At 34.4% G+C, this 16,413-nt stretch overlaps 1 protein-coding gene across 2 annotated transcripts in view; it reads left to right on the plus strand.

Annotated features, from left to right (window-relative positions):
• The first annotated feature begins 7,586 nt into the window (after positions 1-7,586).
• LOC126858910 (CUGBP Elav-like family member 2) overlaps positions 7,587-16,413 on the plus strand; it is a 507,709-nt gene continuing 498,882 nt past the window's right edge. For both annotated transcript variants that reach the window (XM_050609620.1, XM_050609624.1), the window contains exon 1: positions 7,587-8,403. The gene's annotated coding sequence lies outside the window, so the exon portion shown is untranslated. The remainder of the gene's footprint in view (positions 8,404-16,413) is intronic.

Raw genomic sequence — 16,413 nt, forward strand, 5'->3', positions numbered from 1 at the left:
AAATAATCAGTTACTCTTTTCTTTATATAAGGTATAAATATGTATATATATATTTTAAAAAGTATATATTATACATGAAAAATATAAACTTTTTTTAGCGACGGAGAAACTACAGTAATAAGATTATTTTCCTTTATCATTCTCTTAATTCATCAATAAAAAATCTCTCGTTCTCGTTCAAAATTTATGCTAAAAAGATAGCAGAAAAGCTTAAAGACGGTTTACGTTAAAATGTATGAATAACGTATTAACAACGAGAATTGCATATTGAATCTCATTGCATCTAAATATAATGAAAAATGTATCGAGTACGTTGAACCTCTTTTTTCTTATTTGCATTCTCCATATTTTTTTTTTATGGAATAACGCATCGCGTTATACATATATACACGTCTTTCTCAGGGTAAAACCAATTCAATTAACTCGTCCACTTCGACATTCGCGCGCACAGAGGTATCAAAGCGTCCTCCCTTTCGAAAAGCCGCTCCGCGTCTTCGTCTTTGCCTGCGACTACCGGGTGCGCTTTGGCGACCAAGTACACGTCGTCACCAAATGGAATAATAAATCACTCTCTTAACGGCGAAATATCGCGCAGACGGTCGAGATTTTATGCAGCCAGTCTGCAGAATGCATATACTCCGATGCATTAATAGCAATCTCGTTGCATTCATATCCAGCTGACTTAATGGGACGTGCGAAGAGAGGAGGAGAGAGGTAGAGAGAAGGGGGCGAGAGGAGACAGAGAGACAGAGAGAGAGAGAGAGAGAGAGAGAGAGAGAGAGAGAGAATAGTGGGAATAAGGGCGAGAGGAAGAGCGGAATACGAGTTAAATCGTGAGAGAGAATGCAACGACAGTGAGCGAAGGGTAAAGGGTAAAGGTACTAGAATGAGAGAGACGGGGAGGACAGTCGAAGGTGGAAGGGGAACACGGACAGAAAGACAGGGAGGGAGAGAGAGAATTCAATTCCACGGTCGATTATGCAGCCAGTCTGCCGGATTACTGCCGGTACGCGTTTCCGTTTTGCGTCGATGAAGGGATTACCTTGCGTGTATACTATATCCGTGCGGCTATAAGCGGACGCGCGAGCACGTGCACGCGAAACATCGCGTAACATGCGTAACAATTTATGCGACATATATATATATATATATATATATATATATATATATATATATAATATGCTCATACACATACATATATACAATACATTATATATTATATAACTTAAAAAGATTTCCTATCCTTTCCTCTTCCCGATTGATACTGAATAAAATGCAGATTGAATAACGGAAAAATAATGAAAGTAGGAAACTCATGATAATTAAACCGGGACATGACAAGAAATTTTTTAGATGCACTGTTAAAAGCTTACAAGTATTGGAGAAGTTGAAAGAATAAAAGTTATTTAGCGAAATTATTGATAAAAATATTTGTCACAATAGTATATGAGAAGAAAGTTTGTCTATTTCCGTTTTATCAACATTATGAACAATAAGTTAAAATTGAGTAATAAAACAATATTGTTAAAATCGATATAAACGGCGCATTATGAGAAAAAGCTCTGTCACTGTAACTGTTGTTAAACGCGACATAAATATTACTTGTAAAAATCTAATAAAGAAAATTTATATACGAGCGGAAATATAATGAGAGAGACACTAATACGAAACAGAGACACACAATTCTAAAATGTCAAGGAGAGATGTCGCGTTTAAAGCGAGTTCTTCTACCGTGAAAATGGTGACCGCGTTCCGGTCGACGCAATATTTCTAGCCATGGCGAAACCGTGCGAGACATATATTCTCGCTACGAACGTTTATTAACGCTTTTTCTACTTGTTAATTCCAAGTAGCGAAATTGGAGCGCTCCATTTGCACTGAATCAACGTCACCGCGTCGCACCGGCGATCTTTCGCCGCCGAATCAGCGTGGCGTTCGATGCGATAACTCTTGCGACACTCGACCGACGAACGAACAATAGCCGGCAAGTCGAAGTCAATTCATTCGCACTAAACCTAGAGCGTTCTTTTATTTTATCCCGAAATTTCCCTATGCCGGCGAACGCATCTCTCTCCGCGAATTTCCCGCGAGAATAACGGTGAGAACACGCGCGACAATCAGTCGCCACGATTTACGACGAGCAATAAACCTTTCGCCGCGATCGCCTCTTATTATAAGCGCTCTCGTTCCGGCAGTTTGCACGACGTATTGGAAAAAATATATATCTACACGTGGTTGAAAAATAGGATTTAAAACCAAGGGCGTTGAGAGAGAAGAGCTTGAAACACGGCGCGATCGTAAAAGTAACGCGGGCCTTTATAATTATATAATAAGTCGAAAAAAAGTACCGTTTGTAAAATATCAAGATATCGATCTGCGAGATGAGTCTATGATATTTTTAAAATTGTGATAACTAGAACAGATATTTCAATCTTTTTCATATTTCTCGCTTAAAAAACAAAAAAAGAAGTCTCTGTCACATTTCGAATTAATTTCTACGCAGATAAAGAATATATATAGGTGATAACGATATACATACATATAATATATATATATATATATATATATATATATATATATATATGTATGTACATATATCCACTGTTCTTGAGAAAAATTTATGAAATTGGCTATAGTGCATTTTTGTTACTTTAAATAGATAATCCCTTGAAATTTCTGATTTCTTTTTCTCGACTTTCTGTAGATACATTATACGCGAGGCGTTGCACAACCAGAGCGCCCGCATCTCTCTTCTTTTTTCTCACGCCTTGTGTGGCGATAACCGCAGGAGTTATCATTGTTCAACTCGCTAGTGCTTGAAAAAAAAAAGAATTTATTTTTGCGAGAGAAGGTCGCAAGGGAGATTCCATCGGTTTTGCCCGAGTGCAGCTGCACTCTGTTTGAGTCCCTTTTTTTATTTTTCACCATCGATGCCAAGCGTGCACACGTGTTGTAACGTTGATACATGCTACATGCGCAATTTAAATGGTAATTAGTAATACGTTACAATACAACCCGATTATTACGCGAACGCTGTTACGCGAATATTTAATTATACATACATTATTATATTATAATTAAATTAAATTTGTATTGCGTACACGATAGCAAGATACTAGAGATACATGATTTATGTAATATGTTCTGAAGTTAATTAATGCCAATGTTAGCGACGCTTTCGAGCACGTGTACCTTTGTATGATTAAGTAATGTCAAATAATTTCCACTTTTCATACATCTCGACATTAATTAACTGACCACAGGTACGTGGACTTTATTAAGATTACATATGAGAAAAAGAACTCTTGTTTTTGTTCATGCGGATAAAAATTTATGTAATCCGGTAATTATGTATAAGCTAACAATAAAATCTCTTCATTTCCTATCTTTTCTCTCATTTAATATATAGTAATAGATGTTTTGATTAATTTTTTTCGCGTAACCACGCGCAATCATACGTAACGATGATCATTGACAAATGACTGCAACTATATCTGAACATTTTTAATTAATATAATTAAAAATAATAATCTAATTAGTATATATAATAATTCCATTAAATATCGATTTTATATCAAACAGCAAATATATGAAAAGATTTAATTATATCATTCTTTTAATCTTTTGAGTTTTCAAATTTTTTATTTTTTATATGTCTTTTTTTTATGACATATATATTTTTTCTCTTTACATCCATATTTATTTTTATTTATTTTGGTATTTCGACTGATTAAAGTATGAATACCATTCGAAATATGTTTGATAACAAACATTTCTGGAATACAGTGCGTAAATTCGGTCGAAATAATAAATGAAACTACATAAATGCATAATAATTAAAACAACAGTAAGCTTTTTGTACTGCTAATTGCAAAAATAATAATGTGAATATATTAGGCTAATACTGCTCACAATTGTTAAAAAACTAAAGAAGTGATTAAAAGTCTTTATTTATTAAGATAGATATATAATATTTTATTTTAAATATTGAAAATATAATATTGCAACGTTTAATGAAAATTTAATTGGACAGAATTTATAAATGATTTTGATCTTACAAAGGTTATTGTGTAAACGATAAAATATATTCGATAAAAATATCAAATTTTTAAATTGTCGATTTTTTTTGTTGATTAAATTAATATCGACTTTTATATCTGTCATAAAAGATTACTATTTGATAAATAGTAGAAATCTAATATCTTAACGAAATAAGATTGTGATTTAAATTGTTCATATGTGGTTATTAAATTCGACAATTTTTAATATGCAGTCTAGATATATTCTGAGCACAAAAGTGTTAATAATAGACCCTCCAAATATCGTACGAACAAAGATTTCGTTCCTCCGATGTTTAATCGGCCGAGTTTAATCCTTTCTTGCAAATTAATTCGGAGTAATTGTATAGCGAACGAGAGACGTAAAGATCCTTTTCCATGCGAGTTCGGCGAGGTGAAGTTATATTTGACGATGTTCGCCTATCGTTAACTCTTAAGAGAGCTGCGGGATTTCGTGTTTCAACATTATGATACGCCGCGAGCGCTTCCGAAAATCGGAAAAACCGATTTTCTCATGCGCCCCCGAGGAAGAATAGACAAAAAATTAAATTGCTGGCAGCAAATGGAATCCGACCGTCGGAACGGCGCGCTTTATCGCGTTTCTGAAAATTTATCGTCGTAAAATAGCCTCAATGGATATCTCTATCGGTTGCATTGCGGCTGAAAAATCGGCAATTGTTATTATTGGCGCGCCGCACTATTGTCAGACGCTCGCTTTATGTCCGCAGTAGAGACCCTTTTTGGCATTACATTGCGTTACGTGATTTTTATTACGCACGTGACCTTTTTGCTTAAAATATTAAAACGAACAAAAATATTTGACATATAATTTTCATATGCATTTTGTTACCATGCAAAAATATCAAAAAATATTTATCAAAACAGAATAAAAGTAAAAACGCAAATTTTTTAGTCTAAATTAAAATTAAGTTTAAACTTAATTTAGAAAATTAAAAATTTTGACATGACATTTAAGAGAAAAAAAAGAGAGAGAGAGAGAAATGCTACAATAATATTAAATTGTTATAAACTTATAATATTAAATTATTATAAAAATTGAAAAAATATTTGACTATTTAAAAAGAATTATTTTATTATCTTTAAAAGAGAGAAAAAAACTATAAATTATTGAGAATTGGAAAAGATAACATATAATGTATATACGATCCGACTAAATGTTTAATAGTTGCTTTTAATAATAATCTTCTACGTCTTTTTATATAATCATATAATTATCATTTAAGATGTTAAGATTATGGAGTGGTAAGCGTCTTTTTTATTGTATTTAATTGTTGTAAATATCCCATCATCAAACAAATGAACACTTTTAATGTTATTAGCAGAAAATTCAGCCAGAAAATATTATATACTCTTCCCTATAGCGACCATTTAAACTTAAGAAAAATTCATTGCAGCGAATGGTAAAAACTTGTTTGTAAAGAAGCCTCTTATCTCTAATAAAGTACCCCTGGGAAAACTTAGCCTGCTAGCAGTATTTGAATTTAGTTTTTTTTTTCTTTCTCTCTGAGAGATACGCAAATTAAAATTGATAGGAAATGTCTTTATTGATAAGCTAAGAAGTAGGAAATAGCCGACCGCGCACAGGAAAATTATGAGGCTAATTTTAGAAATTCAGCATCACAATTATATCTCAAGTTATCTATCATAAGAAAATATCCAACAAAAGATATATTTTTCTTTGCAATATTTCAGAAGCATTTTTGAAAATTACATCCAAATGTTGATATTTAAATCGATATAAGAAAATCCAAGCTAGAGAGAAGTCGATATTTTATTTACATGTACATTTAAGATTACATTTAAAAAATAACATCTGAGAAACGATATTTTATGCGATCATATCAACTTTCCATGTGAGAGAGATAAGGAGGAAGATGCTTTACTTGAAATTTAAAAAAATCTTTCTTCAACATATGTTATTTTGAAGAATCATTAATAAAGATAAATAAGAATTTTTATTTACCTTTATTAATGATCTTTATTCAAAATCTTACGTAAAGCTTAAATATAACACTTGAAAGAAAAAATAGAAGTCTTCTATTTTCCTCAGAGAAAAATTCGTAGGCTCGTGCAATTAGAAAGTAACAACAATTTTAATTACCTCGCTGCAAAATATCTAACCGCAACGCGGTCGACCGGTAACGAATCTCGCCAAGTTGTTCCGTACGAAACGGAGGGGGATGGAGGGGAAGGGGGCGTTTGGTCGCACGAGCAGATAAAAGTGGCCCCCGTTAATAGCACGAGACAATGTAACGCGGGGAGGATAATACCAATTAGGCGGCAGGACTAGCCAGTCGGCAACGCCCGGCAGGATAAGGTTATTTATTTGACAAGTTAATTTATTCCGGATAAAAAGAGCTCAGCCGGCGAGATACTTCGCTGGATGTACGGCCTTAAATTAAAACTCCCTTCCCACCCCCTTCCACCCACCCCCCTCAATACGCTCTCCTGATGCAAGAAACATTGCTCCCGCTATCTTGCGCTCGCTATCGTTTCACGAGTGCGCCACTTTAAGCCCCGCTCATGACGTACAATCCGCCTTGCTTCGGATACTGTCGATGGATTAATTTGAATATCCTGAATCTTTCGAGTACATTCGCGACTCTTGCAAAGGAAGCGAGCAATACGGCTGGCTGTATGAATTGATGGAACTGTCGATATTCTTGTGATGTATTCGAGCAGAAAATACAGAAAGTTGTTTATTCCGTACATAAATGTTAAATGTATAAAGCAGCCCTCTCTGCATCAGATTGCTTCTTTATGCTATTCATGTTTGTCATACTTCATTTATTGTTAAAGCAACCTGATATCACATATGCATGATATCGATGATATCATATGTACGATTAAAATATTCATACTACCATTGATCCATTGTTAAGCTTTTCGTTATATATTATAATTAGGCTAACGCGAATATGTTAAGCAAAGTGGGAGCATAAACAAGTGTACGGTAAATTTGGCAACAATTCTAATAATAGCAGCGACAAAGGTATACATGTAATATACAAGAAAGACTGTTATTATTCTCGCAGTATTTTGTATATAAAATATGTATATATAATATGTATATTTCAGAAATACATATACCAACAGCATCACCTCACCAAGCCAATCACTGAACACAATCATATCGTTCAGCGCCGGTAATAACATCGCGGGCAAATATCGTTTTCGCGATTCTTACCTCTCTTTCTCCCTCTTTTTCTATCCTTCTTGCTCGCCGTTCTTCTTGCGTCCATACAGTTCGTTATAATAACGGAGCGATAACGAACGTTAGAGGCAGAAACGTGGTTTTCTACGTTGGTAGTGGCTGCTTCGTAATGAAGCGACTCGAGGAAGCGGGGGAGACGACAAAATGAACAGAAGGGGAAATAGAGATGGATGATATGGCGGTACCATAGTGGAGAGAAGCATGAAAGTGGGAAGGGATAGATTTGCATCACGCGCGCGGAGAAACAGAGACATGTATGGCGTGATAGCGTCTCGTCGTGAAGCAGTCAATACAGTCCACCTTGTCTTACTCTCTCGTCCACGTCAACGTTTTGTCGCTCCATCGTCGGCTGTTCCCCTTGTTGTATTTCGCGCGATTCATTCTCAGTACGGCGAGATAATCGGCTCGTGTGTGAACATACATGTGTGTATCTACGAGAGATGGACACGCATCGTCGGCATGAAAGCTCGTACTTGCAAAGTTTTCAACGACGATTACGCTTCTGTTTGCGGATAAAATGAGCCGACCGTGAGTCGTGTCATAAGCTTGAGATGAGTCGTAATAAGGTCGACAATATGATTGGTATCGCGTCACGCGTGCCGCCAATAAATTCAAAGAGCCGGTAAGGATATATCTCGATAAAAAAATTTTTCAGAATTGAATTCTGAGTGAAATCCGAATGAATTGATCCTGCGATGACGTAAAGCCATGTCTCGCGCCGACAAACATACTCTTCGAGAGTTTCGGGCTAGTCGCGGTCTCTCTTACGCAGTGCACGGATGGCTCTGAACAATTTAGTCGGCACAGAAATCGCTTTGAAGTGTTTTGAAGTGTTTCGCACGTAATTCGCATTGTTTTTAACAAAGTGAACGACGTGTGTCTATTGTATACATCTAGATGTAAGAACGCGCGTGTGTGTTTCGATATTCCATGTGTGACCGACTAAAGTGTCAACGTGAATACGGCCGATGTCACCTGTTGCTGGCAATTAACGAATGCGTCGTGCTCTGATGCCGGCTTTATGAAAAGCGAACCAGGTTCTTGGAGCGAGTGCGACAATTTAGCTCATTGTTATCCCGACTTTTGTTCCATGTTTCTGTTGTCATATTGGTAAGTCGTCATAGAAACTTGGGTTTAACGGATAAATCATCTAATATAGAGAAATATAGAGAAATATTTTTATTTTCAAATAAACCTTGCACTCTGAGCTATTTTTATTTTTTATATTTTTTTAATATTTCGATAATTACTTCTGGATAAATCGACTCTGTAAAGGTAAAAGTAAATCTCGAAGAAATCGGAGAAGTTTTAGAATTTAAAAATTTCTCTTGTTATTTTCACGATAACATATTTCAATTTATTTCAGATTTCGAATTGTAATGTAGAAGATAAATATAAAAGTATGTACGCTTTCTTGAAACGCTGCACAATGTAATAAAATAGACGAGGAAACATTTCCAATACTACCCGCACAATTGTTCTTAACATTTTTACGTTTCAAAGTGCATTTAACATGATAATAACAAATCAGTAAATGGCTTTTGTACGCAAATAGACCCAATGCAAGTTGTTATCTAATCAGTTTACGCAAGTCTTCACTCACACTACGTTTCGTCACGGCTCTTATCACAAAAAGAACTACTTCATTCTTACTATATAAAGAACATTTTATATAATCTTTTTAAAATTTGAAACTTGCAAAAATATTTATCGAAATATTAATATTTCTTTTCTATGAGATACATAATGTGACATTCTTAATGAAAATTGTTATATGGTTTAATATCTAAAAAATTAATAACACAATTTTTATATTTATGCGATTGATGTTGCTTTTTGATTAATTATCTCGATTCCCTACATATGGAGATTTTTCAATAATAATGCAAAATTATCTCTCTACCGGTGCAAAACATAACATTTTAGGATTTCTAAGATTTAATTATTGTCGTAAAGCTGCCGATACCAGCCCGACATCTCATAATGATGTATACGGATCAATAAATTTTGGTCTTATTGGTATTGCTTGTTTGATGTGTGTGTTACATTCCTATTCTACGTCGACTGCCGTCGCTACAAATCCCTTGACGGGTACTATTGCTTCCCTAAAAGCATAGCGGTTATATGAGTAATCCAGGGCTGTCTCTTCTTTCACCCTCTTTCCTCATCCCCCTCTCTCTCTCTCTCTCTCTCTCTCTCTCTCTCTTTGTATCTTTCTCTTTACCTCATATTCGCTTTCTCTCCTTCTCGTTTCCATCAAAACTGTCCGATCGATAACTTTGGCCAGTCAAAGTGACGGGTTTGAAATTGATTTGTGTCGGCAACCAAGCCGATGGAAGTTTCAAGGAAATGCAAATACGCCCTTGAACTCCGCATCGATACAACCAGGCTTAGGCCACGTAAGCCTTGTTGGAATGGACGGACTTATAGTCTTTGGCTTATACAATTACCTGACCCCGTTTATAAGTTGAATGCACGCCTGTCGTTTTACGTTATTATCTCTTGCCTACTGATCTCAATGTTGACGCTGAGTCGGTTAAAACTTTAAGGTTGCGGGCAATTCCGCGATCAATAGATTGACGATAAAATGGTTACGCGATGAAAGTTTAGAAGAAAGGATAACCATTCTCGAACTTGGTCAAAGACAAATTCGACGTGAATGAAACTTCGGCTAGTTTATTCGCGCATTTATTGGAGATGCATAAGTCGGGTAAACGACACAAACGTGTCGCAGAGATGTGATTAATACATTTTTTCAATGCCTACAACTTCAATGGCACCCTTGACTTTATTATCTAGCGCGTGTGTACGATAATACGTGTCAGATTTTACGTTGTAATGATACGCTATCTTTTTCAGTGACGGTCATGGAAATCGGTTGACGATGATGATCGGGGAAATACCGTTTGAATAGATAGTAGATACGGCAGAACGCGTCAGTAAAACCGATCGATCGACGTTTATGGCCCGAATATACGTCGTTTCTCGTTATTAGTTGTGACAGGCGATCTCGATGCCAGGCGAGTTTGCACATAATTCCGCATCATACGTCGCGCGGGTCGGATTTATCATATGTAACGGACCTTCCATCAGCGTCACTAAACGCGGTGAAAAAGCAGCGAGGAGAGGTTTCGCAAAAAAAAGCTTTCCGCACTTTACTGCCTATCTAAAACCGAGTAGTAAACCGGACGATAGCCAGATATGACGCGTTTTATTTGCCTCGGAGTAGCTTTCTTTGTAGCTGCAAATGTAAATGGAAGTGGATGGCAAAGGTGTCTCTTGAACGTTAATAAGAAACGATCGCGGCGGTCTTGAGTCCTTATAGCAAGACACCAGTGTGTGCATAAATTGTGAAGTTAAACTGAAAACAAATTTGAGACCTGTAATTTTACAAAGAGTGTAACCTGAACCTAAATTTAAATAATTTTTCATCTCTTTATAGAAAACTAACACAATAAAAAAGAATTTAAAAAGATTGATTTAATTAAAATTGTGCCAATGTTGATAAAACTAACCAAAGTCTTACAAATACGTACGTTTATTTATAAGTGAATAATTAAATTTAATTTGGAAATTGTTTTATTAGAACTTAGCATAGTTGTTAGAATTATTTTATTGCGTGTCAGTCAGTAACAATCGATGTTGATTTACTGTTATTTGTAAGATTCAATAAATATATGGATGTGCTCAATGCAACAAGAGATATTATAAAAAGAAACAAAAAATACATTTCCTAAACATTTATATAATATAATATAACATATTACATCTGCAAATAGATATATAAATTATTTATTGCCTTAATTTTGTATTCTCATCATTATTAAGTTTCCTTATTAATACAACTATTCTCATTAGTATTAATTTTTGTAGTCATACATTAATGGTATTGTTTCACAGTACCAGCAGAGGACATCGCTTGAACATCTCGTTCCTACTAACTACTGAGAGACTTAGGACGAATACACACTATAAATCTAAAGTAACTATAAAGCCTCACGCGCTCCACCACTGAGGGAGAGTTAAGTGAAGCCGTAAACCCATGAGTCCATGAATCCGTAATCCTATGGTCAGAGTTTATGGTTAGCTTCCACCATATTTACGGCAACCTCTAAGTGTATTTGTGCAGATTAGAGGCGCGTAGCGGCTTTCATAAAGTACATACGATTAACTATGCTCGGGGGACTGATTTGTCCTAGATTTGACATTTAGTAGATAACAATCAATGATCCATATTACATCATGCATTGCACTCTCTTAAACTGAATCAATGAAAATGTTATTGATTAAAACAGTGATAAGATTTTATCGAAGATAAGTAAATATTTTATTGAAGATTAATGACAATTTTATTATTTACTGTGTGATTTTTATATAACTGTAATCATTGCTTATACACGCTCGTCTAACTATTACTCTAATTATTTTTATCTACTAATTTTTCAGGAGATTTAAAAGTCTTTGTCTACAATTTTTCTAGTTTAATAAAGCTTAAAAATGTTATTTATTTATAAATTTATTTTTAATGTTATCAGTGATAATATATATTAATTCCATTCCAAGAGAGTACTATTCTGATAATCTAAAATATATATATATATATATATATATATATATATATATATAAATTATTACATACTACTATTCAGAGAAACGTACACGTTTGTATAATACTATATGTTAAAAAATAACATGTTAAAATATACGTTTTATTTTTGTGTGCAAAAAAATCTTATTAAAATAATGAGCATATGTATGTGCTTCGTTAATTAGGCATCCAAATTATAAGTTAATGCTCTTTTGCTACGATACTACTTTACTGTCTCATTTTGTTCGGTACAAATAGTAGTAGCACTCTCCGAGCTTGATTTCGCAAATCTCGTTGTTCTAGAAATCAGTTGCATATGCGTTTCATAATTACGGCGCTTGGAACCGGCCGCTTGCGCTTGTATGCTGAAAGTTTAAAGCAACGGGCGACCGATAACGTTCCGTCGGAACTGGCGTAATCTTATTTGAAGCCGGCGCTCTAATTACAGCGGTTGTTACTTATACCACGAAAATATGATTCGCCTAGCATTTCGTATTTCCATCTCTCTACGCTGCTTATATACGCTCGTCTAACTATTACACTAATTATTTTTATCTACTGATTTTTTAGGAGATTTCAAAAATCTAGTCTAAAATATTTTTCCAGTTTAATAATACGTTTAAAATGTTGTTTATTGACAAATTTATCTTTAATGTTGTATCAAAATATGTAGTGTCAATTGTCTTATTATTTTTTAATAGTTTTATAAAATTAAATTAGGATAATTATGATTTTATTCAGATATTATTTCTTTCTCTAATAAACCATTTATATGTTATTATATAGACAAATTCAAATATTACTGTATTTGTAGCTGTTTTTATTTATAATGCGATATTTCATTGCACGAGTTTATCATGTGCTTTGTTTTTTTCTGAAAAATAATGAGTGATGAAGAAGCAGATGTATACAATATCATGTGAATATATATCAATTTACAACTTATAATTGTCTATGATATTGATATCATTCACAATAATATATTGTATTTATATTGTATTCATTGCAAGAACAATTTTCACATTTTATATGATCTATTCTTTTTGTCTCGTCTTCAAATTATAAATTTAATAAAAAATACAAATAATCATAGATAGAAGAAAAAGAACGTTTCTTGTTTATATTGTTTTGATTATGTGTTTGCATTTCCTACAAATGAGATCGATATCAATGCTTGTTTAGTCGCATGAATAGTACACGTTATTTATCCGACAGTGAGCATAGTATAATTATTGCAGTAATGTAATGCGTTCGGGTAATGACCCGTGCGATTTAATGGAATTACTATTATAATCCGGTGAGCTAGGTCCATTACTATCAAGGAACGAGGGGGCCGAAATAGCGACCCCCTTCCGGAGTAATTCGCGAATGCGCGCTCGGCAGCGACGGTATTGCCGCATTTCGACGATGCGACGTTCACCGTACATGCAGATCCGTAAATAACTTTGGTTCGAATGATGCTTCGAGAGATCGTGTTGTCTTCGAAGGCTTCCCCCTGGAACGCGGTAAGTCGATGCGCGATGAGCGTTATGAGAGTCATTCGCGGAGACGCTCGCTCGTTTCTCTTGGCCACGCTCCAGATCTTCGCTTCGCGCAAGTGTCTCAATTATTTTCGACTGCTGTTGCTATATCCGTTTTGACAACAGCGCGGATACACAATGCGTGATGTTAGCGGCTTACGTCCCCAAAATCACGAAACGTAGTGCGTAGAAATTATTAATAACGTTATGTGAAACCTGTTGTGGAAATATGATGTTGCCAACACATCATGGATTATTTACATAGATATTCTATGAGTAAAACATTATTTTTCCTCATTTTTTTATAATGTTCCTTTCTTTGCTCGTTTACCTTCGACATAAGTTGGTCATAATATTATTTATTTATCGGAGTTGCCTGCAAGAAATCATGACAACTGAGTATTGAGTCGGCTATATTTTAATTAAATATATCTCTTATGGTTATTTCAATATAATATTATTTCTCATTTCCGAATAAATATGCTCATGATATATATTTCTATTTTTATAATAAATAAAAAATAAAATATAAAGTAATTATAAAAATTATACATAATTGAAATATGTAAAGTATGTAATGTCCAAAATTTTCAAACATATTTCATCATTATATTTATAGAAAAGATTAAGGTGAATATTAAGCTCTATTAATAACATGTGACATTTTGTATTTGTTAATTTTTACTCCATATTTAGTATTATCTTTTTAAGCTCTCTTTTATTAATCATATCCTTCTTTTAAGATTATAACGAATTAAAGAATATTCTACGGCTAATGTCAGTACGCCGTCTTTTGAAATTCTTAAATTATTAAAGTACCATTATAAATTGAATACGATTAATATTTTGTGGAGACTTGTCAAATCTGACACTGATCGTCCAATTGTCTAACGGAACGACGTACCATCCATTTGGTTTCCACGTAATCTTTCAGACCGGGAAGAACGTCAGTTCTTCTTATTTCCGCGCACTCGATTCCGTGGATCGATGGAAGGTGGAAATGGTATGGCAGTGCGGGACGAACGCGGGGGTTTCAATACGAGGTAGAAAATGGGCGCGTAATTAATTCAGTGGATACGAATCGATTCCGGTCGGTTCACTATACCCGGTGAACCGCCAAGACACATAGGAAGTTCTGCGCCGTGGCATTACATCGTGGAATTTCGTATCGCAACCCGCAAACTCCCGTGCTCTTTTTTCCTAATTGTGGAAGACGATTTAATCGGCTGAAACTCGTAACTTATGAATGGTTCGTGCCGTCTGCTCCGCCTTCTCATACGGCTGGAGAGCTTACGGAGAACGCGATGCGTGCAACTACGTTGCATCCTTGCCTGGCGCGACCGGTCCCGATTCGTGCAGTTTTAAACACATAACTGGTCTTAGCTTAAATACCATTTCATTCGCTATCGTAAATACAGGATCGGGGTAGATACATTTTAATCGGAAAGGTCAGTTAGTTCGGTCTTTGTTCCTCGTAAATTGGTAATAACACAATCTACTGCAACTTATCTGGTAAAAAATTCTGATCATCCTTCTGGCGATAAAAATTTGTTAGATATATATTGTGATAACACAAGATCAACATTAGCATAGTTTTGCCGCTGTGTAATTAATGTTTTGCATATTTAATTTTTAATGGTGAATAAACAAATTTTAAAGTTACATGTTCATAGAATTGATTACATTAACGTTATATTATGTATACAATTTTATTTAATATAATAAAATATATTGATGCATCAATTTCAAAAATAGTTAATAATTCAAATATATAAAATAATTATAATATAATCAAATTTAATAATTGTGAGTATATACGTAATAAGTATTTAAAATAATTTATCTAAAAGAATTTTTTTATTATATATTAAAGATTACAAGGAATTTATTCCTTGTAAATATGTCATATTATAAATGTGTTTAAAACTAACATAACATTATTTTATACATAATTAAATGCACGATTTGACATTTTTATCGATTAGAAGTTATTACCTATAGTTGAATTGGTAAATGTGGATTAAACTCGATTGATTGAGCAAGATCCTACGATTGTGTATGTTTAATCCGGATATAAATACGAGATTATTCCAGCGATTAGTGCGCTTGGGTGTCGGTAACACCGCGTGATTCGCTCTATGCAGTCGTGTGCTCAACTTGCGTGCATAATTAATGCCGCTCGAGCGCGAATACGATCTCATTGGCAGCGTGATCAACTTGTCCATATCTAAGGATGATCTTGGAGCGCTTTAAGGAGTAATGGACGAGGCAATGTTCGCCTTTGGCCTCATTCGATTAAATTGTGATATCATCGATCTGCCGATATCTGTCTATGCATAATCTTTTAAAATAATATCAACATTTTTGGATTTGACAAAAACATTCATATTGAATTGCATATCACCAAAATCATTAAAAAAAATATAAAAAAAGAAATTGTTTAATTGTAAAATATTTTTTTCTGGTTTTAATAGAATTCTAATTGATATAATAGACTGGATTGTATGATAATGTAAGCAATGCAAGTCGTGTATTAAATAGAATATCTCAATCTGACTGCATTACAGTTTAATAATAGATTCATTTAGAATTTAACACTCTTTTTTTCTTAGGAAATATTTCAAGAGGGGTTGTTTTTTGCAGACTCTTTTTGCTACAACTGTTCAATTTATTAAATATTAGATTTGCGGATTCGCATGTAATATAAAATATCGCTTTATTCGATAGCGATTAAAGTTGGACGATAACTTCATATATCACATTGCTCTTGAATGTTTTAATTCGCGTGACCGAATTGGCCGATAAGGCCGGCATATTCGCCGAGTATACGATAAAGAAGTGGATTAACGATCCCGTTTCTTTATACGATGCTAGAGTTTCAAATGATCACGGGCAACCTAGGATGTGTCGGATAACGCGCAGGCTCGACAATATCATGAGTCACGGTAACGATAACTGCACGGATGCCAGCACGACGAGAGCGCCGTATTGAATTGCAATCTTCAGAAATGG

The sequence above is a fragment of the Cataglyphis hispanica genome, chromosome 2, assembly GCF_021464435.1.
Source record: "Cataglyphis hispanica isolate Lineage 1 chromosome 2, ULB_Chis1_1.0, whole genome shotgun sequence".
NCBI classification, from domain to species: Eukaryota; Metazoa; Arthropoda; class Insecta; order Hymenoptera; family Formicidae; genus Cataglyphis; species Cataglyphis hispanica.